Source organism: Trachemys scripta, chromosome 4, assembly GCF_013100865.1.
Source record: "Trachemys scripta elegans isolate TJP31775 chromosome 4, CAS_Tse_1.0, whole genome shotgun sequence".
In the NCBI taxonomy this organism is placed as follows: Eukaryota; Metazoa; Chordata; order Testudines; family Emydidae; genus Trachemys; species Trachemys scripta.
In genome coordinates, this window is record NC_048301.1 from 18194486 (window position 1) to 18221384 (window position 26899).

Genomic DNA, 26899 nt, shown 5'->3' on the forward strand with positions numbered 1-26899 from the left:
CCTTCTTTGTTGAGATCTTTTGGTTTAGGGAAAGTACTGAAGAAGGATTAATTCTGAATCACTTCCACTTCTGGTTACAGTCTTTGTCATACGAGCTGATTGCAGCCGTATCACTGTCAACATCTTTACTTGCGCAAGAAGCAAAATGTTTAACTCTTTGTAAAGCCTGTGAAGGACAGGAGCGCTCAATCCCAACATCTGATGCTTAACTTATTTCTGCTCCTCTAGCTACAGCTTCAATGGTTTATAAAAACAAAAAAGGGGAGGAAAAGGGGTGGATTTTATTTATCAATTATTTTATTTATTGCATTTCCGTAATAGGCTACTCAGACGAAGCTGTAAAATTCCATGGGAATTTGTTATATAAAATACGGTAGTTAATTTACCGTACAAGATGTACCAGTGAAAACACAAATACACAGAGATGCTAATGTACAGAGCCCTCCCCTCCAATCACCATACAGCATGGATTCAGTTCCCCAGCAACTTTTCAGTTCAACTGAGCTCAGAACTTAGTCAGGGTTTTTGTTTTGGTTGTATATGTCACACGAACTATATCTGTACGTAACAGTGAAATATGGACAGATGGCTAACAACAGGTAGTGTTAAGAAGAACCCACAAAGTATCAGTAAGGAGAAGGATAGGGGTACGTGTGCAGCTGGTAGATCTGGAAGCTGGTACGCAATAAGAAAAGTTTGGGAACCTCTGAACTAGAGCGTATCTTTCAGAAGAACATTTATTATTGATTTAAGAATCATGGTTAAGCCACGAACATTCAAAATGTGTGTTTATTTAATTTGATTAATTCATTAAATAATTATTTTTGTTTTGTTGAATACATCCATACTCTGGCTCCAGGTGGTTGCACCAGGTTAAACATATTTTCAAAAGAAAATCATCCCTCTCTCCTAGCTAGGTACTGTTCTACTTCGATATATGATCAGGGAATGCCAGTGACAGCTGTTGATTTGATAGAAAAAGCCTGTTAGTCAAAAATAGAGCTTGTTGGGAAAAACGCGGGAAAACATTTCATGAATTTTTAAAATAATTTTTACCCTTTTCTTGAAGAATCAAAATATTTCAAATACCGGTGTAATTGGTCAAAAAGAACAGAAAAAAATGAAAAATATGAAAAATATTTAAAAATGTTCTTGTTTCCCCCCTCAAATTCCATCAAAATTTCAAAAATGTTCACCAGCTGTAGTCAGGAACTTGTAGTAAGAAAAGAGCTGAGGCAGTCAAATGCTATATTGATTAATGACATTGTACAAAATAGAGAAATCCTCTTATTTCAGTGGTTTGAACACTGCTGCTTAGCTCACTCCGGGCAGGGACACTTGTAGGAAGCCATCCCATTCTGGTCTATGTTTCCTGCGCAAGAGGATGTTCTTTTTCCTGTGATGCCCTCAGTTCCTCGTCGATTTTCTCGTCCCAAGTGCAAGTCTGGTTACACCTTCAGCTTGCCAGGATAGCTTTCACGTGGGGATTCTAGGCAGCGAATCCTGAACCCAAGTTGCCTGAAGAATTAAGACAGATAGGACAAGTAGGGGAAACAGGAAAACAATACTATGGAATAAATGATGCCATTTAGTCACAGCCCTTTACTGAGGGCGGTGCAGGATCACATCACCACTGGGGGAGCTCTCTGTGCTCCCAGGCGAGTACGGGGATTACATTTGGTACCATCTGGTGGTGTTCATGGCCTGCTCTACATGCAGGTGTGGAGAGTCAGCACGCCATAGCCCCACTTCCTCCTCTCCCTTCCCTGCCCCTTCTGGGGCAATGTGCACCCTATGGGTGCACTGAGAAAGCAGTCCTGTCACTTCCATGAGCAATAGGACTTTGATTTTTTCCCCTGATCCCTGTCAAGAGCTTGCAAGGCATTGGGAAGTTTCTTTAAATCAAGAGCTGACCCTCTCTGGCCTCTGGGCATCTATATAAGAGCCTGGAACAACTGGACCATAGGAAGGGGGTTCGTTATTGAGCAGGAGCTTTAATCATAAACCAGAATAGTCTGTTGCCGTGGTTGCAATGTCAGTTGATCCAGTTGTCCTCCTTTTTCTGGTTCATTCTGATCTGGTCTTTCTGGTTTCCTGCGGGTCTGTCCTGGTGCTCTAATGTCCAATGGGGTAGAATTCAGGAGACTCAGAGACTGAGAGTAAAAGAGAGAATCAGGACAGGACAAAGAGAGAGACTGTCCTATGTGAGATCATTTTTTCCTCTTTTCTCTTTTAGGATATTTCTGGATCATTCCAGAAACATTCACATTTCTGACTGGCTGAGCAGAGAGTGATTAGGTGAGATGATAGAGATTTTAGTCTCATTTGAGAGACATATGTAAAGGAGAGGACATGCAGAAAGATTTGGGACCAGATTCTGATATCAGTGACACCACTGTCATTCAATTATACCCATTAACTACACTGGAATTACTCTGAATTTACCAGCATCAGAATCAGGCCCTTGATCTCCAACACTAAGACTTCTTGAGGGAGACAGCATTGAAACCTAACTTGCTATACACAAACACTCAAGGTTTGTGAGATTATATGCCTACATGCCATTTGGTTGATTTTGTACAAGAAAGGCTGATATGGAGACATTAGCAATAAGTACATGTGTTGTATAGTGGTTATTAGTATTAAAATTAATAAGTTTTTTTAATGTAAGATGCACAGTAAACTAGAACCATTCTTGTTCAAGGGAAAATTTTCAAAAGCATCTAAGTGACTTCCTAAGTCCAATTTTCAAAACTGACTCATGCATTTGAGGTCCTAAATCCCACTGACTTTCAGTTAGACTTAGGCTAAGTCTCTCTTGAAAATGGGACATAGGACCCTTTAAAAAGTGTCACTTAGACCCTTTTTAAAAGTTTATCTGAAGCCTGAGAATTGTACTCTGGTTAGTCAGTAGCCTTAAAAATTATACATACATTAAATATAGAGACTAATTTCTATTTCCTCAAAGCAGCCAGCAGAATTTTCCTTCCTATCTATCTGTGACAGAAGTGGAGTTCTGTAATAGTTCATGGGATCTTTAGTGTGTAGATATATTGATCTAGTTTAATAGAGAAAATAGAGAATAGTAAAGAAAAACAAGCAGGAAAAGATTACAAGCAGGTAAGCACAGTTGATGCATAGGGCACTGCAGTCCAGGGCTGGTCTAAGGGTACATCTACACTACAGGGGGGAGTCGATTTAAGATACGCAAATTCAGCTACGTGAATAGCGTAGCTGAATTCGACGTATCGCAGCCGACTTACCCCGCTGTGAGGACGGCGGCAAAATCGACTTCTGCGGCTTTCTGTCGACGGCGCTTACTCCCACCTCCGCTGGTGGAGTAAGAGCGTCGATTCGGAGATCGATTGTCACGTCACGACGGGACGCGATAAATCGATCCCCGAGAGGTCGATTTCTACCCGCTGATTCAGGCGGGTAGTGTAGACCTAGCCTAAGATGTGGAAGAATTATGAAATTCCATTCCAGATAGGTAACGGCGCGAGGCCTGACTACTGAGGGTGTGCAGAAAGACCAGGAAAGGGACAGAAATGTAGCTAGCCCTGTAAGCGTGACGCTATCTATCGATCTAGGTTTTCAGAGTTTTCTCATCTTTTTCCTCAAAATGTCCAAATGACCACACTTCTGAAAAGAATGACTCATCAAACATTCATATACTTCACATGACATTATGTGTACTTATAAATTGGATGTGGTATGTTTTGTTATCACTTTGAACATGTTGTTTCCATTTTTTTTTGCAAATATCTAACAGGTTATTTTATTATAATTGCTATTTAGTTAGTTAGTTTAGTTACAGAAAAAGATAATTGGAGAAACTTCCCATTGGGTCTAGTGTAAATCCAGGGGCATCAGTGAACTGACATCTGATCAGCCCATGAGAGGTTTGGTATTTTAATAAAATTTACATACAGAATGTTCGTCATTCTTTTGCATATTCTAGTCTTCCCATGGAACCTGAGTGAAGACAACAAATCTGTAAGAGTGAGCCATGAAAGTGCTGTTGGAGGTGGGGTGGACAAGGGGAGAGGAAAGATCAGATCATGTAACAAATCTCACTGGCATGTAAATGCAGAAGCCAAGAACTTTCATCATTGCCTCTGCATGCTGGAAAGAGTTTCTCTTTATATTTTCTTGACAGATGTCTCAAAATTAAAGAGACATTTTAAAGGCTTTATCTAGAATCCAACCCTAAATTAGAGCAGCTGGACAGAGTAAACTCAGAAGAATGGGCCACTTTCTAAAGAACCGGAATCACTAAGGGAATTAGCTGTGACCATCTTGGTGTAATCATGACTCAGTAGGGAAGTTATTGATTACATAAACCTGTGCTGCTCGATCACTTGAAGTCTCCTTTTCTTAATGCTCCTCTGCTTTATATGTATTTGAGACAATATAAAATGGTTTAGTACCAATAGAACAAGGCAATATAGATTGAGATTCTACTGTAGCATAGTCCTTCCTGTAGCCAGAGTTACGAATACCTTGGGAATGGAGGTTGTTCGTAACACTGAAATGTTCATAACTCTGAACAAAACGTTATGGCTGTTCTCTCAAAATTTACAACTGAACATTGACTTAATACAGCTTTGAAACTTTACTATGCTGAAGCAAAATGCTGCTTTTAACCATCTTAACCTAAAGGAAACAAGCACAGAAACAGTTTCCCTACCTTGTCAAATCTTTTTTTTAAAACTTTCCCTTTATTTTTTAATAGTTTACGTTTAATACAGCACTGTACTGTATTTGCTTTTTTTAGTCTCTGCTACTGCCTGATTGCGTACTTCCAGTTCCAAATGAGGTGTGTGGTTGACTGATCAATTCGTAACTCTGAGGTTCTACTGTATCTACTAAACCAGTGCAATAAAGTAGTTGAAGTAATGGGGTTAGTGGTGTAGCACTGATGGCCATCTGTTCAACTCTGAAATCAAGTTAGAAACAAGATACTAATTGATGTACATATATATTCCCAAATATCCGTAATACAGAACATGCTCATTCCCTCCAAGTTCATTTGTGTTTTGGAGAAGCAGCCTGCGTCTGTCAACAGAGACGTCAATCTCGTCTCCTGTGTTCAGTAGGAAATCTACCCCCGCAACAAAATATTTAGTAAATGTTGTTGGAATAGACTGTTAAATGGGAAAGCACACACACTGCTGCTTTTACAAATGCCATCAGGGCCCTGCTCGAATGCTGTGAATATATGAGTGTGTATTATGAGCTGGGTTAATCCTTGTTATGGGTTGACTTAAAACCATATTGAAACTGATGTGTGAACATGCCCTTCATTTGAGATAGTTGTAAGAGTTAAGGGGCCATACCTAAAACAAGACCTGACAGAGTCCTCAGAAACCAGCACCATCTGGGCAGAGGGTTCAACTCTGTGTGTGTATGTGTGTGTGCGTGTGTGTGAGTGTCAGAGAGAGAGAGAGAGAGAAGCAGAGTGTGAGTGTATGTGTGTGTGGGAGAGAGAGAGAGGCAGCAACCTGTAAGTACATTGCGACCCTGGAAAAAGCTAGAAAAAGAGCTTTTGGGTCTGGCGTTGGCTAAAGAGACTTGGGGCTGTTAGCTAAGAATGACTTCTTTTGCTCTTGGTTCCTCCTGCATTCAGAGAAGCAGGACTTTGTACATTCCTTGTTAATAAACAAGACAGCATCAAAGAACATACTAGTCTCCATCAATTTTTACTCCCACCTAGAACATTCCCAGGGCCTTGAAATTTGACTAGCCAGTCAGGTCAAAGAGAGGCAATATATAATGGTTGGCTCCAAAGAGACAAATGTCTGAATCCAGCTGAGCCACCTTTGACTTCTGTCAGCTTGTGGTTCTTAGTTTTGCATACCTGGTGTGAGAAATCTTTGTCACACGCTAACACCCTCCTGACTGACTGGTCAGAAAGACTGCACCAGATGTTACATTTTCATATTTCAAACAGCGAGTGCCAAGGATTGAAATGCCCAGCTCAGCCTGCGATACTGACAAGTAACCATATCATCTGACTCACCCATCAATAAGAGAAGGCTGGGTGCATGGTAACCAGACTAAGGGATATTTCAGTGGGAATTGGGCTGGGCCCATGACACTGTACAATTGCTCTTCCTCGGGGTTTGGGCATGGAGGGGAAAGGAACTAGCTAGCTATTAAAGAGCCCTTGCTCCATTTCTCATCTTCCGGAGTTCACTCCTGTTATTTCTGCTGACTTCACCAAAACTCTGTTGCCCAGATCTTCAAAGGTATTGGGTGCCTAACTCTTATTCATTTCAATAGGAGTTACACAACTAAATACTGATTCCAATCCAGATTGCTTGGTAAACTGTGTGCAAGCAAAAAAATCTGTGTTTTAACATTTAGCTATTTGGGAACAAAGACTGTAGGCTACACTTACAGGATGGGGGACTCTATCCTGGGAAGCAGTGATTCTGAAAATGATTTGGGGGTGGTGATATAGAATTAGCGGAATATGAGCTCCCACTGTGACACTGTGGCCAAAAGAGCTAATGCAATCCTGGGCTACAGAAACAGGGGAACCTCAGGTAGGAGTAAAGAGGTTATTTTACCTCTGTATTTGGCACTGGCTCAACTACTGCTGGAATCCTGTGCCCAGTTCTGGTGCCCAAAATTCAAAAAGGATGTTGATAAATTGCAGAAGGTTCAGAGAAGAGCCATGAGAATGATTAAAGGGTTAGAAAACCTGCCTTATAGTGATAGACTCAAGAAGCTCAAGCTACTTAGCTTAAGAAAGACTAAGTCGGGGGGGACTTGATTAAGTCTATAAGTATCTACATGGGGAACAAATATTTAATAATGGGCTTTTCAGTCCAGAAGAGAAAAAGTACAACAGGATCCAGTGACTGGAAGTTGAAGCTAGATAAATTCACACTGGAAATAAGATGTACTTTTAGCAGGGACAGTAATTAATAATTGAAACAATTTATGAAGGGTCGTGGGGGATTTTTCATCACTGACAATTTTTAAATCAAGATTGGATATTTTTCTCTAGGAATTATTCTGGGGAAGTTCTCTGGCCTGTGTTATACAGGAGGTCAGGCTAGATGATCACAGTGGTTCCTTCTGACCCTGGATTCTGTGAGTACCTTCGAGGATTTTGGGCACATGCTTTTTTTCCTAATGCCGGAGACCATCTTCATGCTGCCTCTGTACCATAGGCCTCACATAAAAACACATTGCTTTAGGGAGGCTTATAAACCATCATAATATACCCTATGTAATAAACAGGCGTGACTGACAGGTGCACTGCTTGCCCAAGCATCCACATAACCTCACCCTTGGTCCTCCCCTCCCTTAAACTCTTCCTGCATTTGCTACCTGCACCTTCTGTATTTGTCTTGGTTTCGATGGCAAATTTGTTAGGACAGGGACTCTGGGTGCATAAATACCTTTAACAAGCTGGCACTCTGCCTTTATTTGATTTGTAAAGTGCTACTTGCGGTGTTATATAAACACCATAATTGGTTTTATCCTGTACACATTTCAGTGTTTGGCACTTGATTTTTATAAAGTGTGTGGCGCTGCACGCACAAAATAAAGCACAATTATACAGCTGATTTTCATGAGCAAATACCTGTTTGCCACATGGAGATGCAGTAAATGTGTGTGCAAATTAGGCACACCTCTGTTTTATAAACTCAGGTCCAAAGAACATTTAGTGTATCGAATTCTGCATGTTTAAACATTTTTAAAGCTCGAAAAATGCCGAACTATACAACATCTGCCCTGACGTGAAATGAAGCAACCCTGCAAACACAGTCATTTCCCCCTCGCTAGCATATTTTTTACCTATTCCTGTTCTGCTCTGGTGTGTTGGCAAAGTAGCTGGACACATTGTGGGACACTTTGTTTCCAGTTTGCATTTTGCAGTATCCCGTGGGCCCGTACATGTTTTAGCGAATGTAAAAAATTAGTACAAATCTTTGGAGGAAACAATGATGCATTGCATTTCCTCTGCCCTGATTTCTGGAAGTTTAACAGTCGCTGCCACATTATCAAAGACTTCTCTTGGGGAAGGGGGTTATTAGAAAACAGGAGGAGAGGGGAGGAACTCTGAACTTGAGCAAACCAGTTTTTGCCAATGCTAAGCAACGTTCCTCATGTCTTAATATCAGGACACATTGCCAAGACGGCAGTAAGAACAGAATGGCACTCCCTATCTTTAAGTCACAGTAAGGTAATGGTGCAGCCAGATCTGTTAGTTTCAGTGTCCAATTTTTAACAGTAATAAGCTGTTGACAATAAAAGAAAATGAAAAGAATTGTGTGTTTGAACTGAGCTGGTGTGAGAAGCTATATCCAGTACAAATATATTGTTAATGACGCAGTTATGCCTGGGAACGGATCTCAGGAAAAGAGATGTTTGATTTGCTTTCTCTCTCATACCCAATGTGTTTTAGTCACAAAGAAGTTGTGCTTGTCTCTCCACCCTGTATACATACAAGTGCTTGCAGTCGTAGGCTCACAGTGGTACAAAGACAGAGCATGTATTGAAACCCACACTTTCCTTCTACACCCCAGTGTGAGTTCCTAGCAAGGAACAAGCGCAGAGTTCAGTCCTGCCCTAAATGAAGCATTACAGCTGTTGCTTCAGTACAGTGGGTATTGAATTTCACAGGCTGTGTCATCTGCGACTGCACTCTTTGGCTTGGGGTATGGCAACAAGCCTCACCGGGGCTCAGCCACTCCCTTTCTGACTGTAGAGAAACGCCCCAGTCTACATAGAAGGAAAAATGTTTTGCTGGATTTCTGCACTGCCCTTATTCCAAATGCAATAGAGAGTGAGAAAGAGCGAGAGCTTGGGGGGGCAGGCTCTGGATTGGTGTTCTGGGCTATTTCAACTTCAGGGCAACTTTTGAGAACTTCAGTTATTTTTGGTAAGTTTGTTTAAACATCCCTCTCTCTTTCTATGATGCAGTTTGCTCACATTTGCAATAAATGGAGGGGATCTTAAATTAGAATTGTAGCTGTGTGTGTGCTTTGATATAATGACTGTCATAAAGGTGCCATGCTACCAGCTACGCACTCGATCAGTGAAACATACACAGACATGCACATATACCGACCATCGGAAATCTGATGATGCTGAGGGAGGAAAATAGCTGAGACTTAAAATAAGGTGCACCCAAATATAACACATGTGGCTGCATGTAGAGTTAAGTGCTTCAACATCTCATTTGTCTAGTTCTTGCATTTGGAGAAGCAGTGTTACAAATTAGCAAGCAAGTTCACAGCAGGATTGAGAATCTTCTGATCTCATTCGCAGTCACACACATAGATATCAAAAGCTTTCAGTGCACAATCAGCTTCGAGTCCTGCACACATCTTAAGATTCAACAACTTGTCTATTTCAGTCACATATCTTTCCCTCCTCCCCACTCTATATACTTTACAGTGAAACCCCTCATAGTGACCTAGGACATAGTGAAACTGTTTATACTAAGTTAAAATCCTACTCCCAAATTGTTTCAATGCACCACAATGTGCAATTGGCTTGCAAGTGAAGTTGTCTTATCATGAAGATGATTCTTCTACATGTGGTTTCCACTGTATGTGCACAGTTGTATTTTACAGTAGATAATATGCTCCCGCAAGAGGGATACTGTATATATGTGTACTATATATAATAAATACCATATACAATATATAGAGAGTCATAATATATGTGCATGGCACTAAGCACCCTATATATTGGTAGTATGTGAGGCTAGAATCAACCTCAAAGATTTTAAAGACAGAGATGCACAACCTTGCTGGTGCAAATGGGATCTCAGATATCTTTCCTATGGGAGATTGCTCCAGCAAAACCTGCTAATCAAACCTGGCTAAGATCTGTTTGTCTACCTATCTAGGTTCTTATATAATCCCATCAACACAGTTACTGTGCACCTTAGAGATCTTTGATCAGATTAACATAATGCTAAATTCAGTGCCAGGGGATTTGAAGTGGGGCAGCATTGCATTTGTAACTACCCAGAGAAAGATCTGGCAGTTTTAAAGTCTTTGATAGAAAAGAGAAAACATTATTCAAATTAGAAAACACCAAACAGATGGGACTGTGCCACAGAAGTAACAGTTGTTCTCTATGATTTGTGACACAAGACACTCTGAAGATTTAATTCTACTCCATATAATTATCATGATTGGTGTCATGAGAACGGTAATTGTTGTTTTTCTTGTACAGGTTGTTATACTAAAGAATAACCGTATATAAATTATTCACAGCCCTAAAGAGAGTTTCCTCCCAAAACTTTATGCTAATGTACTCGTATATACAGTGTTTTAGGAGTTTAATCAGCACCATAAAATGCATCATGCCTGAGGACTTTTTATTGGGCTGCCGATTTTTTTTTTCTTTTTAAACTGACAAGTGGGATTGAAACATTTATTTGCAATAACCTTAAAAGTTAAACTATAAAACAGCACTAGTCCTGCTACTGTGTTAATACCTTCTATGCTGGCTTTAGCTTCTCTGTTGGATAATGTAGATTTTTAGCTGAAATAGCATCAACAAAGTTTCTTTGATCTCGTCATTTTACTATTTTTGGTGTGGCACTCTCGTAAAGTACACTCAACTATTAGGTTGCATGGTTTGTATAAATCTTATTAAAGTAAAGTCAGTTTGACTGTATACTCTGCACTTAAAAGTAATTCACTGAAGATGGCTAAATTCCAGTCTACTGTACAGCTGTGTTTAGTATGAAAGATGGCAAGGTCTTTAAACCAGAAGGGGTGTCTGTACGGTTTGTTAGTGATAATTCTCCAGGGGTTTGGAGACAGTGAATATTTTAGGTTATTAATCATCTTGGGAGATCAATCTGAATTCCCCAAAATGAGGTCAACATGCCTTTATTCACTTTTGGCTGGACAAGGAGCTCAACACTGCAAGGAAATCCAGGCGTCTGTCTATAATATACCACCAGTGCTTCACTCTGTAAGAGGTGCCATTGTTTATAAAGGCACGATATTACTTAATGTAAATAAGGGTGGCAGAACCTGGCCTTTAATGATTTATTCCAAGAAGTATGCCGCTCTTTGCAAAGGAATAAGAATTTATGCTTCTTGGTTTGAGTCTTTAAAGAATCACCAAAGCTCTTGTTCTTGAATGTACTGACTTTGGAAAAAAAGGGTCTCTGTTGTACTGTAGAACCAGAAAAACACTAGCGAGTTGAAATAATAACCAGTCAGGGAAGAAATGGGGGCGTTTTAAAGGTGGGAAAGTAACCTACAGTGGATCATATAGAGGTAGCCATTTCTGTGTGCTATAAAATCAGACCAGGATATATAGCCAGCAAAACGCGCTTTGGAAAAGTCAGGACTGTCACCCTCAGGAACAACAACCTACCATGCTGCTGCTGGGTCTAAGGCTGCAGGTTCAGCCGTACACGACTGGGTCATTTCAAGAATGGCTCCATATTGCTGCAACCTTCCACCAAGAAATCTCCTAGCCACAAGCATGAATAGCTCTGCCTGAAGGTGGGGGACCCGACATTCCGTACAAGCGGGGGTAGTTCCATAGCTCAGGCAGGACCAACCTCTGCCGAAGGCAGTAAAACTGGAGCTCCCACGCTTTGCTTCCTCTCTGGGTCCTAGTGCCAGCTCTCCTTCCCTATCCAGGCCACCCAACAACAGCAGCCCAACCCACTCCCTGTAGCTCCCAGTGCCTGCAGCATTCCCTTTCCCTCCAGAAAAGGCCCTAGTCCTGAGGGGCTAGCTAGAACCTAGCTCTCTCTGCCTGCTCTGAGGCTAGGTCAGATGGAGATTAGGGCACTCAGCCTGGAGGCCCAGCAGGTTGGAAGGGGTCAGGAGGATGCTTCAGCTTCATCTTTGGGACAAGTGAGGAGAGGGACCCCTCCTGTGAATGGCAGCAGTGCCTGGCCCCTGCACAGGAAGAGTAAAGGTGTGAGAGGGGAGGGCACCTAAGACCACTCAATAGCCAGGCACACTTCATCCTCCAGATATTGTAAGGCAGCGCTTTACTGCGAGTGGTGGAAACAAGGGAAAGGACGGGGCGCTCCATGTGCTACAGCCTTCTTAATGACCTTCCTATTTCAAAAAAGGGTACGTCTCCGTTGGAGCTGGGAGGGGCAGGGCCCAGCTCACCTGGACGTACCTGACCTAGCTGTGCTCAAGCTAGCACCTAAAAATAGCGTGTCTGTGACAGCTCGGGTGGCTGCTCAGGCCAGCCAGCGAAGTACATACCCTGTGGGTAAGGGGGGATTGGATTGGGGATGGCTAGCCCGTGCAGCTGCCGTGGCCGCACTATTTTTCTGTGCTAGCTTGGGTATGTCTACGTGAGCTGGGGATCACCCCTCCCAGCTCAAAAGTAGCTGTGCCCCCCGAAGGCTGTAGGTGGGTAAATAAAGTCACTGAAGGACAGTGCCTTCTTGTGGCAGTCAAGGGAATCGACCCTTGATTGTCGGAGAACAAGCAGTGACTCAGGGGTCATTCACAATCTGATCCACCGCGGGGGGGCAAAGAGGGAAAACAATGGCTTTAATGGTGGCTGAAAATAATCCAGACTGGTTAATATGCAGAAGCAATAAAGGATGTAACTGGTGCAGGGCCTTATCTTGCTCCCAATGGCGAAACTCCCATTGACGATTAACAGAACAAGTTCAGGCCCACGGTGACAGCGCATGATCGCAAGCCAAACTTAAGAGAGCAGAAACACAAACACATGACACAAAGGGATGGGCTTCATCTGCCAAGTAAAGACTCCTCGGTCTCTGTAGAAAGTTACTTTTTTGCCCAACTGCAAATAAAAGTAATCAGATTAATATCTTTGCCAAGCCAGCTGAAAAACACTTGCCATTAGAAAATGGTCTAAGAGGATCGTAAATATCCAGTCTGCTGTCCACACAGCAGAATGAATACGCCCTCCACTTAACTTGGGTAGCACTAGGCTGTAACTTTAGTATACAAACAACGTAACTGTCATCACTGCAGCTATCTGGTTTTAAAGTACGGCTTTACCTAGTTTCTGCCTTCATCCTTGCGCCTCATGCGAGAGCTAAGGACCCTCCTGTTGAGAGGTGAATCCTCCGAGGTGCCTGCTGATTGTGGTTCTAGTTTGGCTTCCCTCTACTCCAAAGTTAGGGATCAATCTGCTAAACTTTTTTCTCTCCTTGTTCAGTACCAGAAGCCAGGCAATCTGGCCACCTCCCCCTACTTAAATTAGCTTAATGAAGCAATGACAGTTCCCATGGCCATCAGCATTACCGGCTGTACCAGAGCACCTTGCAAGCTGCAGTCACAATTTGAGAAATCTGATGTATTCAACTAGTCCAGCCACCCATTTTCCCGTCCACTCCCTACCCCTGTGGTTCTGCCCTAGTCCTGGAAGGGCAGCCTCATTCAGCTTCTCCTTAAGAATCTCCCTGGACCCCTCACATGCTCTCTTTCCAACTGTCATAGACTCATAGAATAGCAGGGCTGGGAGGGACCTCAGGAGGTCATCTAGTCCAACCCCCTGCTCAAAGCAACTAAATCCCCTGCTCCCAAACCTTTCACCCTAAGCCAGTGCTGATCTAAAATTCTTTACCATTCCACCAGTGCCCAGATGCCCAGTCTTTCCTTGCCCCTGCCATGACTGGACCTCATGCTGCTCCAGCCATCCAGCCCCACCAAATTATTTGGAGGGCTGTGGTGAAGAATATGAGTCTTAGACTAAAGCGAATACTCAAAGTACATGTGCAAGAACTGAAATCCTGTGGGGACTGTGATATTCCTTTACCTGCGTTGTGAGGACTATTTAATTAATAGCTGTACAGCATTCTGAAGATGAAAAGTGAATTATAAGTAGTAGTTAATCATTTTTAAGTATTGCTTCTATCCAACAAACGTGGTTAAAACTAGTTGAAAGTGAACCTCAAAAAGGTTTTAAGTGTCCATTTAGTTCAGATAAGCACCCAAACATCTTTTTATGTGAAATGTACCCGAGTTTATTAGAAAGTCCAAGCTCAGAAAAAAAAAAATCAGTCCAGAAATTTCAAAAGAACCAGCTTTCTCATGAGATGGCAAACATTTCCTGGTTCTAGCTGAGCCTTTCCTGTACTATTTCTGCATCTAATATCAGCTATAGACAGGTTAGAGAAGCAGGCAAAAATGTCATTAAACATTTCCCAACATTTTCAAAGCTCAGACAAGGTCAAGTTTTGGTGTGGTTCGTGTTTTAGGTGAAAGTTTGAGTTGATTATTATTTTATCTGACCTGTGTCTCCTATCACTAGTTAAAGTTGACTTCTTGCACATTATGGGCCTGATTATGGGGGGGTTAGGGGGAATGAGGCATGTAATTGTGCGGCAAAATGTGCACACAGTTCTGTGCCTAACTAAAGTAAGCAGTTACTCCACCCCCATTGTACTGGCAAACTGAGTAATTACATGGCTATTTACACAGTTGTGGTAGCAGTGTGCACTTGTGAGCCTAACTTTTTATAACCAGGTTTCATATTTACAGTTATTCATCACTAGAAAAAATAAGAGTGGTTAGTGAGTGGTGATATGTCACTATTAAACTCTTAACGAACTGTTGCGCCGGGGCATAATATGACCATTAATTAACTATTATAATATGGTAAGCAGTCGAAAACAAGATGTTTTTTAGAAATATTTCACACAAAATATTCATAGAGGGAGATTTCAGTTACTTTGGTGATTTGCAGAGAACTGGATGGAAACAGTGCATGGAACAATCGTGGAATGCATAAATTTAGTGATACCGCTTAGTAAAGCAGTGTTAAACTAGATCCATATTTGGATTGTATATCCATAGTGGATTTAACAACTGCTTCAGTCAGTCTGGCAGGAATTTATAAATGAAATGGATTAGATAAAGTTAACTCAGGAGTGATCAACCTTCACTTTTAAAAACTGTCTCTCTTTGGAGTTTTAAGAGAAACTGATTGGTATAATTGTATTGGCTGATGCAAGGAAATCAGACATCTCAAATGTTATGACACCAGTTACAAATTAATTGGTAAATTGTATGTTTTATTGGCCAAATATGTAAACCCGGTTTATCCACAAGAAAACCAAAAAGCCACAAAAGGAAGCCTAGCGCTTGCAGATTAGTTTCAGGGTGTGTGTAATCTCCTGCATATACTGATTTGTTTTTAGGAAAGTAAATAGAGACTCTACTGTATGCAGCTACTAATGGTGCGACCCTTGTAAGAGGAGGTTACTGCAGAAAGTGGCTCTGTAGTAGCCAGTTATTTCCAACAAGTACCACTGGGCATGCCAAGCATTTTGTTTGCAAAGGTGCTCTCTGCCTCGTTTCTCTCCTCCTCCCCACCTAGGACTACTAATCCCAGAATTGCCCACTTCACAGCTGCACAAGTCCATTTTAGTCCACAGGACTCCTCCTGCAGAAGACCAGAGCAACATTTCCATACCGTTGCCAGTGAGGAGCACAGTATGGATGGGAGCGTGGGCATTCAAAGGGTATTCTTATTAGAAGGGCCTGTTATACAGGGAATGCTAGAATATAAAATACTATATGATGGAAATAATAAAAGTGAAATGTAAATATAGGAAGGGGAGGCAGGACAGCGGCACAGATGGTTGTAGAATAGCAGTGATTTGTAGGTTCCTAAGACTGAATTCTAAGGAGAAGTACTGACATTGGTTTTGGGTAATCAACCACTGAAACAACTTAATAAGGGTTGTGGTGGATTGTCCAACACCAGTAATCTTTAAATCAAGACTGGATGCTTTTCTAAAAGCTATACTGTAGTTCAACCACAGCTGTTGGACTTGAAGCGGGAATTAATTCTGGGGAAGTTCTATGGCCGTTGTTATGCAGGTGGTCAGACTAGATGATGATCACAATGATCCCTTCTGGCCTTACAATCTATGACATTTACTATAGCAGCTGCTACCAAGTATGGCTGATGACAGATGCAGTAGCGAGTAGGTACTGTCATTTACTCTAGTCTGCACAGTGTCTAGCACAATGATGCCCCAACTTAGTTAAATCTCCTGGGGACTACTGCAGTTTAAATGTGAATGCCGCAATGTACACAGCTACCGATTAAAAAACAAAACACTCCTTCCTGCTAAAGGGTGGGCCACAAACAGCATGGGAAATAATTTCACAGCAAAGCATCAAGCAGCAGCAGTGAAGGACGCTGGGTGGCAGATGTACTTTCAGCTGTGTTACCAACAGGAGGAATTCACTATGTATGCAAATGTGTGATGCAGAAATCTCATAGATAGCATGATTAGATGATAAGATTAGATGTCTCTGAAATAGATTAAATTAGATAGATAAGGGGGACTTGAGGCAAGGTGTTTTGGTGGGGGGGGGGGGGGAAGAAGTTGTTCAATTTTTTCAGTTCTGACAATGCTCTTGAAGGAGATTTCAAACTCATGCAACATCTGAAATGAAGCTTATTATGGGCCCAATCCAGCAAGTTCTGCACACAGAACTCTTGAGTCAAAGACAACTAACCCTGGATACAGAAGAGCATGCCAGGAAACCAGAAGAGAAGCAGCTTTGCAGTAAGAATGCCAAATAGTTACGCCCATTGAAAGTTGGCAAGCAAGTTCGCTTTCAAACAGAGAAGCATCTGGCACCCTGCCAAGATAGCAGCTAGCTCATGCACACCAAGGTCACATGTCATAACTACTTTGAGGAGCACTCCTACGAGAACAGAAAACATCTAAACCCAGCCAAAGATAACGCTGTTCTCTCTTTCTTGAGGACGGTGAGAATGCCGACAGGAGCAACGCATCCCAGTTGGGGACACTGGAAAAGCCTGCAAGCAGCAGTCTCTGGGCAATGGACCCACCTCAGCAGTCAGCCAAGCCACTGCAGAAGGACCTGTGTTGAGAGGTGGCCATGTGATCAGAGAGCCTTTGAGGTTCATAGCCCATATGTACCGACACATGACCAATAAGAAGCAACTTAATTCTCTCTTCGGTCAGGAGGTTCAGGTCATTTGCCCTGACATCTCCATTTGTGTTTGATTAATTGGCCACGTTCGCTGTGCTTGGACTTTTTGGTTGGTTTACAATTGATTTTTTTTTTTTTTAACGGCAGCTGTAACAGTTATCACTGGAGCCTGCAGATACTGACCCCTGCCACATGACGGGTGCGTGGTTCTTGTGTAATGCTGGCCGAGCCATATGACTGGGACAAGGAATCAAAGCTCTGTCTCTTACCAGCACTTCTGTGGGTGGGGAACTGCAAGTAAATTCAGATGCTTTAAAGCACAGCCTTGGAGTAGGGTGGATACAGAACTGCAAAGCCCCACTGAGTGCTCCCAGAGATATACACAATGGGTCTGATTCTCCATTGCCCTGCACCTTGCAGGGTAATTTACCCAGTGCAAAGTGAGTGCAAAACAGGTGTCAAGTGCCACCAAATCAATCAAAATTTGTCTCCCCCACATTTTTCTCCTTTAAAAATGTATAATAGTGAAAAAAACCACCGCTCCTTCCAAAATTGGGCTGCAAATGGCTGTAACAGCCCAGCATCTGGGCTGGCTGACATGCCAACAACAAGCAGGCTGTGCTGACTCTGTTCTTCTAGAGATTGACAGTGATCAGATTTTGATGCACTGGCTTGCTTGGAGACACGTATGAGTCTGGTGAGTTTCAAGCACACCAGGCTCACAGAGAAGGGAACCTGGGCATGATGAGCTGGTACTAGGAGAGCCTGCTTATGTGCTAATAATACTACCTACCTCTGACCTAGCGCTTTTCATCAGCAGATCTCAAAGCGTGTTACAAATTAGGTCAGTATCATATTTTACAGATAGGGAAACTGAGGCAAAAAGCAGGCACATAACCTACCCAAGGTTACTGTGCAGGCTAGGGGCAGAGCCAGGACTAGAATTCAGGTCTGCTGACTCCCACTATAGTGCTCTGTCCACTGAATTATGACTAGCCCTATTTTTGAAGGAAGGACTAATAAGGTCTCTTCCAAGGGATAAAAATCTAAGTTCAAAAATGTCCTTGTGAGGAAGGCAGAGTCAAATCTGGGGTTTATCAAGCTTGCTATTGTTTACAGAAAAGGAACAGTCAGATTGCTTATAGTCTTATTCCGATTACGTCTTTCTACTGATTATTTGTATTATGGTGGCACCTCTCAGAGCCCCAAACAAGGATCAAGGCCTTCATGCTGTTAGGTGCCGTACAGATATGTAACAAGACAGTTTCTGCCCCACAGAACTTACCGTCCAAGTACCAGAAAGGTGGATAAAACAGACAAATGGGTAAAGGTGGAGGAGGGGAGGGTGAGATCTTTTCTGGAGGTGTTGGGTTTGTTTTACTATCTGTGGGGCTTCCAAGAACTCTCAGTGATTTCTAGTCCTCATAGGCCCCTGCTGCTCGGGGCAAAGCGACAGCTGCACTTATTCAGTAAATCACTTAGTGCAAGTTTCTCCTCTCAGAGCCAGGCAGCAGAAATTAGCGTCAGTGTTCTGATCCTGCTACATGTGGGGCTCACAGTCTGCTGTCATAGAGAAGAGCAGAATGTCAGAGCAGAGGGCTACCTTTGCAACACTGACTTCTCTGTTCAAGAGAAATCACGAGTGCAGGATTTTTGTAAAGGAAGCATTTTACATAAACTGCAGCAGGGTCAAGTGTTTTTGTTTACACCAGCATCTAGGTGGGGGGTGATAAAATGCCTGTTACCTGCATCTGCCCTTTTAATTACTGACCAGGTCCTCTGAAATATCCTTTTGCCAGAGCTACAGGCAATGAAGTTACAGCAGCAGCACCACAAAACCTGCCTGTCCAGCATTTCTTGATTCGTACAGTGACTGGCAGTAAAAATGGAGTGGTATTTGCCCTGAAAGGAAAAAAGGGAGGCAAGTAATAGAATACCCTAGCTGATGATCACCCAGATATCCAGGCTTACCCAGACAGGAATATATTGGGGATCTTGTACGGAGCTGAAGAAGCAGTAGATACCAACACGTCTCAATAGAAATAAAAATAAAAGTCCATAACTCCTGGGAAGGCTGTGAGAGTGACCCCCTAGACAGATACTGTGTCTTATATTGTATTTTAAAGGGGATGTGAAATTAACACTGATTGGACCACCCGTTTTTAAGGAGAACTCCTCACTGAGGTCAGTGCCAGGGCTCCACTGCTGTGGCCCACCTCCCTTGCCAGTACAACACAGATGCATTGAAGATTTTTTATTATTGTATATAATAAATCCTAGTGCATACTTATCAAATCTTGCTCCAGTAGGATTTGAAAGAAAGGGAGCTAGATCAATCCGTTATCATTGTTATTACAACTGTCGCCCCTAGGGGCCCTCATCATATTCCAGGACTCCAGCGTACTAGGCGCTGCACAAACACATCAAATCTCCACAAGAATGTTTTCATTCACGGAGGCAGTGCAGTCAGCTGGACTGAGCACTATACTGGGACTCAGAATACCCAGGTTCTATGCCTGGCTCTACTACTGGCTGACCTTGGGCAAGTCACTCCCTTGCCCGTGCCTCAGTTTCCCCATCTCTAAAATGGGGAAAATGATACTGACCTCCTTTGTAAAGTTCTTTGCGATCTACTCAGGAAAAGTGCTATATAACAGATATTAATTATTATTTGAGTAAATACATTGTTTTCAATTTTATATATATATATATAAAAAATTAGAGGACTCTTGCTGTAGTTGGCAAAGAAATCATTTCCTAGCTCTCTTTTAGGGCTGGATTCAATAAAAATGCTAACTGACTTCCTTGCCAGCGTTGGAAACAATTGCCTTCTCAAGGCTTGGTTGGTTCAGTTTCTATTGACAAAGGGAGAGCAGGGAAGATGTGGAAGAGTAAATATGAAGCATTTCCTTTCCCCCATTAGCTGAGGGAGGTAGTGTCGTCTTGTAGAGCTAGCCCTGAGCTCCAACACAGTTGGGTTCTAGCCTTGGTTCTGCCACTGATTTCTTGTGAAACTTTGTGCTAGTCACTTCACTGCGCTGCCTGAGTTTCCATCACTGTAAAACAGAGATAGTGATATTTATCTTCCTTTGTAAAGCCCTTTGAGAGCGATTGATAAGAAGTGCCATATAAGATCTAAGGAACAATAATCACATTAGTGATGTTAGGCTAGTGACTTGAGCTTTGCTCTCCAGGATGGAACAAGAGTTTGTTTTGCGGCCCACCTCTGCCCCCATTTTTGATTGGACCATCTCCCCTCCTAGCCCAGATCACACGGCATCCCTCCATCATCCACAGCAGTTATTGACGTGGATAAATAAATAACGTTAGGATACTGAGCTATTTTTAATTGTTACGGTGGTGGCTTCAGTACCTGCAGGTTCTTTCAGATTCTTGTCCACAGCATGGAGCCAGCTAGGCTGGCACCTTTTCAGACATTTAATGAAAAGCCTGGGCATCTGTAGACACAGCTGAAAGCAGAGAGGTGGAGCCAGCATCCTATGACCTCCTAGGACCTCTCCACGGACCACCAATAAGTGCTCCCGAGTCCTATAGTGAGCGACAGTCCACAATTCCATAAACCACTGCCTTATAGCTATTTGTGTTTGGTCTTTATTTTCTACCTGGTTCAGATGCCTCCTGTTAGTTGCCCTATAAATAGGGCCCTACCAAATTCTTGGCCGTGAAAAACGTGTCACAGACGGTGAAATCGGGCCTCCCCTGTGAAATCTGGCTATTGTAGGAGGGCCGTGGTATTACTTCTGTGCTGCCTTCAGAGCTGGGCAGCTGGAGAGTGGTTGCTGCTGGCCATGCCCCTAGCCCAGAAGGCAGTGCCGCCACCAGCAGTAGCACAGAAGTATGGTATTGCCACTCTTACTTTTGTGCTGCTGGTGGTGGCAATGCTGCCTTCACAGCTGAGTGCCCAGCCAGCAGCTGCCACTCTCCGGCCGCCCAGCTCTGAAGGCAGTGCTGAAGTAAGGGTGGCAATACCGCGAAGCCTCCTACACTATCCAAGGGTAGCCTTGCCACCCCCCAATCTCTTTTGGGTTGGGACCCCCACAGTTACGACACTGTGAAATTTAAGATTTAAATATCTGAAACCATGAGATTCAAGATTTTTTAAAATGCTGTGACCGTGAAATTTACCAAAATGGACCGTGAATTTGGTAGGGCCCTACCTATAAATGAATTCAATTAAGAGTTAAGTGACAAAGTACTTGATCTTTTGTGAAAATATTTAAAGTTAAACAGATTGAAAAGCTAGCTTTAAACAAATTCAATAGTTATTACTGGGTACAGGATGGAAATGATCATGTAGCTTCCCCTTAGTATTTAACATGTCATAATATCAGTTTCACAGGAGTCCAGTAAAGCTTTGCTCGACAGAACGAAATCTGGGTAGTTGAGAATTTGGTCCTATGTAATTAAATGATCAGCAGCTACCATATAAGTCCCATGAAATTTGCATTTCAAATTATAGCAATATGCTGTATCCCAGTCATTTATCTTGTGTTCACTAGTCAAAAAACAGACACTTCCTAAGGTCTACAGGGAAGTCAATGGCCGCTTGGAATCAGACTCTGTTGGAATCTCTCTCAACTGAGCTATACATGGAGCTCAGATAATTTTCCATTGAGGACTCCACCAAATGATGAAACCCTTTGAAAATAGTTTTGATAATGGAAAAATTCTGGACAAAGAGGCAGCATGCAGGCTGTGGTCAGATATCTAATATCAATAGAAAATGTTGATTTTTCCTATAGACAATAATACCTTACCCTGACATTTGTATAGCCTGGAAGAAAAGGGTTATTTAAAATAAATAATGAAGCAACAATAACATAAATCTGGTCTGGCAGAATATAGATTAAATAATAAGTTATTCTATTTTAGAAATGGCTTGAACTTTGCTTTAGATAGGAAACTTCTTCTTGTAGGTAGGAAATTCTTTTGTTAAACAATAAAAGCTGGGTATCCTGGTCCAGTGACCTGGACAGTGACACGTACACCTCTCTCACCCGGGAGTGGTGTGGGGTGGGTGGTGACTGACCAACCCAACCCAGCAATCTCTGCCCTCCATACCTGGCTGGACCTCTGGGATGTACCCGCCTCTCCTGGGGCCGCGTCTTCCTGAGGCAAAATGTGGGTGGGTGGGGGGTTTCTGTCCCTGACTCTACCATTGATCTGCTGTGTTAAGCAAATCACATCAGCTCCGTTTCCTCTCCCGTCATGTGCCTCGTCCATTTAGATTGTAAGCTCTTTGGGGCAGAGACTTTCTTTCACTTTGTGTTTGTACAGTGCCTAGCACAATGGGACTCTGATCTTGGTAGAGGTTTCTCGATGCTACCAAAATACAAATAATAATAGAAACTGAGAAAATTAAAACCAGTGACTTATGTGTCATTGAATCAGATAAAAGGATTTTGAGTGAGCAGGCTGTGAATGCCTTGGGGTCTGATCCCAAGAGGCCATTGATTTCCAGAGGCTTTGGATCCATCCCGTAACGCCTGATGAGAGCTCCCAGTACTGCTCCCTGCACAAATAAGACAACTTTCTGTGTTTCATTTTAGACAGAGGCTCTGTTTGGATCACTGTAGTTTAAAGCCAACCCAGCCGCACCGTTCCCATTTCTAATGTTTTCCACTCTCGGTATTCTTCTTTTTAATGTTGGTGGCTCTTGTGCCAAAAAAGGTGTTTCCTCCCACAGCCTCCTCAGATTGTTTTGTGATTCCATTTTTCAGTCCCCAGAGAGCGAAGGTTAGTCATAAGAATGCTTTTGGCTATCAGATTCATGTGTGGTTCGCTATAGCAACAAACAAAAGCATTAGTCAGAAACTGGCAGGGAGCTATAAACACATATTTTTAGAGATATTACCCAGAGTTTGCTTAATTTATGTGGTACTCTGTTGCCACACAACAGCTCCCTCATGGGGCTGTTTGGGCTTTTTGAGTAAAAACCTTAAAGAAAATTTGCAAAAAACATACTACGGTGAAATTAAAGGGATTTTAATTGATGCTGTAATTTAAAGATCACAGGCCAAATTCTGCTGTTATACCCATGTAAATTCAACCCTGTTATACTAAAGTCAGTGGAGTTGGCTTGAATTTACACCATTGTAACAGAATATGGCCCTATGTACATGGAACAACAAGAGAGGCATACCGAGTGAAATTAATCCTGCTTCTTTGCTGTATTCTCCTCCCTAATTTGACCGCAGCATAGGGATTAGGTATAAAAGAAAGTGGTTTGCAATCTGTGGTTTAATCTCACTGCAGACAGGCTTGGAAAGGAGTATCTGCAGCCTTACAGCGAGAAGTGAAGAACGATGAGCTGCAGGGGCAGCATGACTTAGCTAGAGACAGTCTCTCTGGTAATGCCGCAGCCCAACCATTTGTCTTCTCCTTAGCTCCATCACTTCTGGAATCTAAACCTTTCCCTTTTTCTGACAGCTTCACTTAATAAGAAACACATGCATGTAAAATGTATCTTCCAGCATCCTCGGACTGGAACTGTTCAGCAGGGAGATTCTCATGTTAACTAGAAGCCGGAAGGGCACATTTTCAGACTGCTCCCTTCATACATGTGGTTGCAAAAGTCTGCATGCATCTACATGGGGAAAACATCTCTGCATGGAATTTCAATAGCTTAACAGCTACGGGTTCCCTTGTGTTAGACTTTGCACTTATAAAACTCATTAAGCCCACTTGCACCTGCAGTAGACTATTCAAAGTGTGCGCACAGGTGTCAACGTTTTTCAAGCATGTAGCCACGTCTACACTACCCGCTGGATCGGCGGGTAGTAATCGATCTATCGGGGATCGATTTATCGCGTCTCGTCTGGACGTGATAAATCGATCCCTGAATCGACGCCCGTACTCCACCTTGGCAGGAGGAGTAAGTGGAGTCGACCGGGGAGCCGCTGTGAGGACGGCCAGGTAAGTCGGACTAAGATACTTCGACTTCCGCTACGTGAATAGCATAGCTGAAGTTGCATATCTTAGATCGATTCCTCCTCCCCCCCAGCGTAGACCAGCCCTGTGTGTAGGTGTTGTACATGCATTGCACACACACATGAAGGCTGAAGGAAGGCCCACTGGAAGGTTTACTTCTAAGTAAGGTGACCATATTTCTCTATGCTGAATACAGGACAACTGGTAAAATTACTCGTATTCAAGCGAGTTCAATGGCAAACAGTCAGAACTATGAAGTAGAAACGTTCAAATCAACATCAAGTTGACTGAGCCCCTGCTAAAAAGAAATACTGCGTAGCTGGATTATTTTTATTTACCTTCTTATCTTTAAGGCTTTAGGGTTCACACAGGGAGTAGTGACATACACATCCCTACCACCCCTCCCCCCCCCACACGGAGAGAAGTGAACCACACGTTCACCTCTCTCCCTGGGGGGGGGGGGGGGGGGGGGTGACTGACACACCCAACCCAGCAATCTCTGCCCTCCATACCTGGCTGGGCCTCCGGGATGGACCCGCCTCTCCCAGTACCTAGGGCCACGTCTTCCTGAGGCAACATGTGTGGGGAGCGAGGGGGGATGGATGCAGGGTCACATGCTCCTCCTCCCCAGATTTCTGCCAGGGTTCATATCAGAATGTGGCCAGCAGCAGCCTTTCAGCATTGTGTGGGAGGGAAAGGATGGAAGCTACTTCCAGCTCCAGGGGAGGAGGAGAGGAGAAGGGATGACCTGGCCCATGTCTTTACAGAGCTTATCTTTTCTGTGCGCGCACGCACACACACACACTCTCTCTCTCTCTCTCTCCCCCTCTCCAGGCTGCTGCTGACCACCGACATAACCCAGCCGCCTCCGGCTACAGCATGGGCAGGAAGGGGTTAGGCCTAAGGCTGCATTGTGCACCAGGGCCCAGGGAACCTGTCTGCAGGGGCTTCAGTGAACTCGGACAGAGAGTGGCTTAGCAGGGGAGAGAGCAGCTCCCACCCACTCTCTGGGGGCAAGACCCATGGTGGAGGCGTGGTGAGGGGGGTGAAGAGGGCCCGGGGGGCTGCTGTGGAGCCTGCAGGTTCGGGGCGTGAACAGCCTGGAAATCCCTTCCCCCACCACCACTCTAGAGCTCATCTGAGGGGTAGAGAGGCTTCCTCATGCCAGCTCTGTGCAGGATTTTGAGACATGCAGGGCTTGGCTCCTCCTGGCCAGCCCAACCAGAGGCAGTGGGGGAAGGAAGGAGCCTGCCGGCCAGGCTGTTGGTGAGCTGAGAGCTCCAACCAGGGGCTGGTTCTCCTCACAGCGCTGGGAGCGGGACGTGCCCTGCCAGTGTGGCTATGGAGGAGCAGCAGGGCTGGGGGGTGAAGGGGCAAAGCAGGGTGAGGACAACAAGAGGGGGAGCACGTAAAGGGCGGATGGGTGGGCAGCAGAGGCGACACGCTGGCCTGGCATCTGCCCACACTCATCAGTCACTGCAGCTCACACTACGCAGCCAGTGCTGGCCAGAAACAGGACCAGGGGGCACGGCCCTGCTGGCTGAGAGCTGGCACGCAGAAGGGGCTGTGCTGATGACCAGCAGAGGAGTGTCCGGCCCCGCCCGCTGCATCTTCACCCTGCCACCAGCTTTGCAAACCCACTCTCATCGTTGGCCACTGGACCTCCCCCACCCCCGAATCACTGCTGGTGGCAGGGCAGCTGGCAAGCGGGGATCCAGTCAGCAGCAGGACCCGCCAGTACTGATGGAGGGAGACAGAAAGTATGGGACAATTTGCCTGTTTTTAAGAAAAAGTCGGGACGCCTGCAGGAGGGGTTAAATACGGGACTGTCCCTTTAAAAACGGGACATCTGGTCACTCTACTTCTTAGAGTCCAGACATTCAGAATAGAGAAACTACCAAATAATCATGGCCAAAACTAAGTTTCAGAAGTAATTAACTCTTTTCTCAAACTGAATCCATTGAAATACATCACAAGTCAGCGCTGATAGATCAGTGTGGTCTGAGCTCCAGAATGAGAATCAGGAAATCCTGAGCGCTAGTTCTCACTCCTTGTGGAAGTCAGTTATTGTGTGTATAAAGCACTTGAAAATCTGTCCCTGAGCCCTTTTCAAAATCTGCCACTTTTGATTTGATATTAGGAGTGCTGAGCACTTGCCACTTTCACTGAAGGCACTGGGAGTTCAGCTTTTCTGAATATCAGGTCACTCGGTCTCAGTTTCCCCATAAGTAAAATGGGTATATACCATAGTCAGATGATGATTAGGTAATGTTTCAAATGTGCTTTAAAGATGAAGGGCCAAAATTTATTCTCAGTGACACTGGCATAAATCTGGAGTAACACTTGAATCTGGCCCAAAGCACACAATATACAACAAAATATTTTAATTATTGGTATAAATGTTAAAATGCTATTAAAATCACAGTTGAAGTAGGAATCCTAAAACTGCTGTGTCTAAAAATGCAACAAGGGTTCAGATTTCAGACAATGTCCCCCGCCCCCCCTTATGAAAAACAGATTGGACAATATCAAGTTAAGTGGTGCAATCATCCTTTGTTGGTTTTTGTTGTTGTTTTATTGACCGGGAGCCTAGTCTTGCAAACACTTGCTACTGGGCCTAGTGCTTAATATTGGATGTAGTCCCATGGAAATCAATGTTGGGATTAAGGCAGAGTTCTCTAGAGCAGTGTTTCCCAAACTTCGGACGCCGCTTGTTCAGGGAAAGCCCCTGGCGGGCCGGGCCGGTTTGTTTACCTGCCGCGTCCACAGGTTTGGCCGAACATGGCTCCCACTGGCCGCGGTTCGCTGCTCCAGGCCAATGGGAGCTGCGGGAAGTGGTGGCCAGTACGTCCCTTGGCCCGCGCCGCTTCCCGCAGCCCCCATTGGCCTGGAGCGGCGAACCTCGGCCAGGGGGAGCCGCGATCGGCTGAACCTGTGGACGCAGCAGGTAAACGAATCGGCCCGGCCTGCCAGGGGCTTTCCCTGAACAAGTGGCAGCCCTAGTTTGAGAACCACTGCTCTAGAGT

The 26899-nt window shown here is 43.9% G+C and overlaps 1 protein-coding gene across 2 annotated transcripts in view; it reads left to right on the plus strand.

Annotated features, from left to right (window-relative positions):
- Positions 1 to 26899, plus strand: part of AHNAK2 (AHNAK nucleoprotein 2) — an 81401-nt gene that overhangs the window by 14915 nt on the left and 39587 nt on the right. The window contains exon 1 of one of the 2 annotated variants that reach the window (XM_034767863.1): positions 8751 to 8902. The exons of the other annotated variant lie outside the window; for it this stretch is intronic. The gene's annotated coding sequence lies outside the window, so the exon portion shown is untranslated. Of the gene's footprint in view, positions 1 to 8750; positions 8903 to 26899 lie in introns of those variants that run through there. 2 annotated transcript variants of the gene reach the window in all.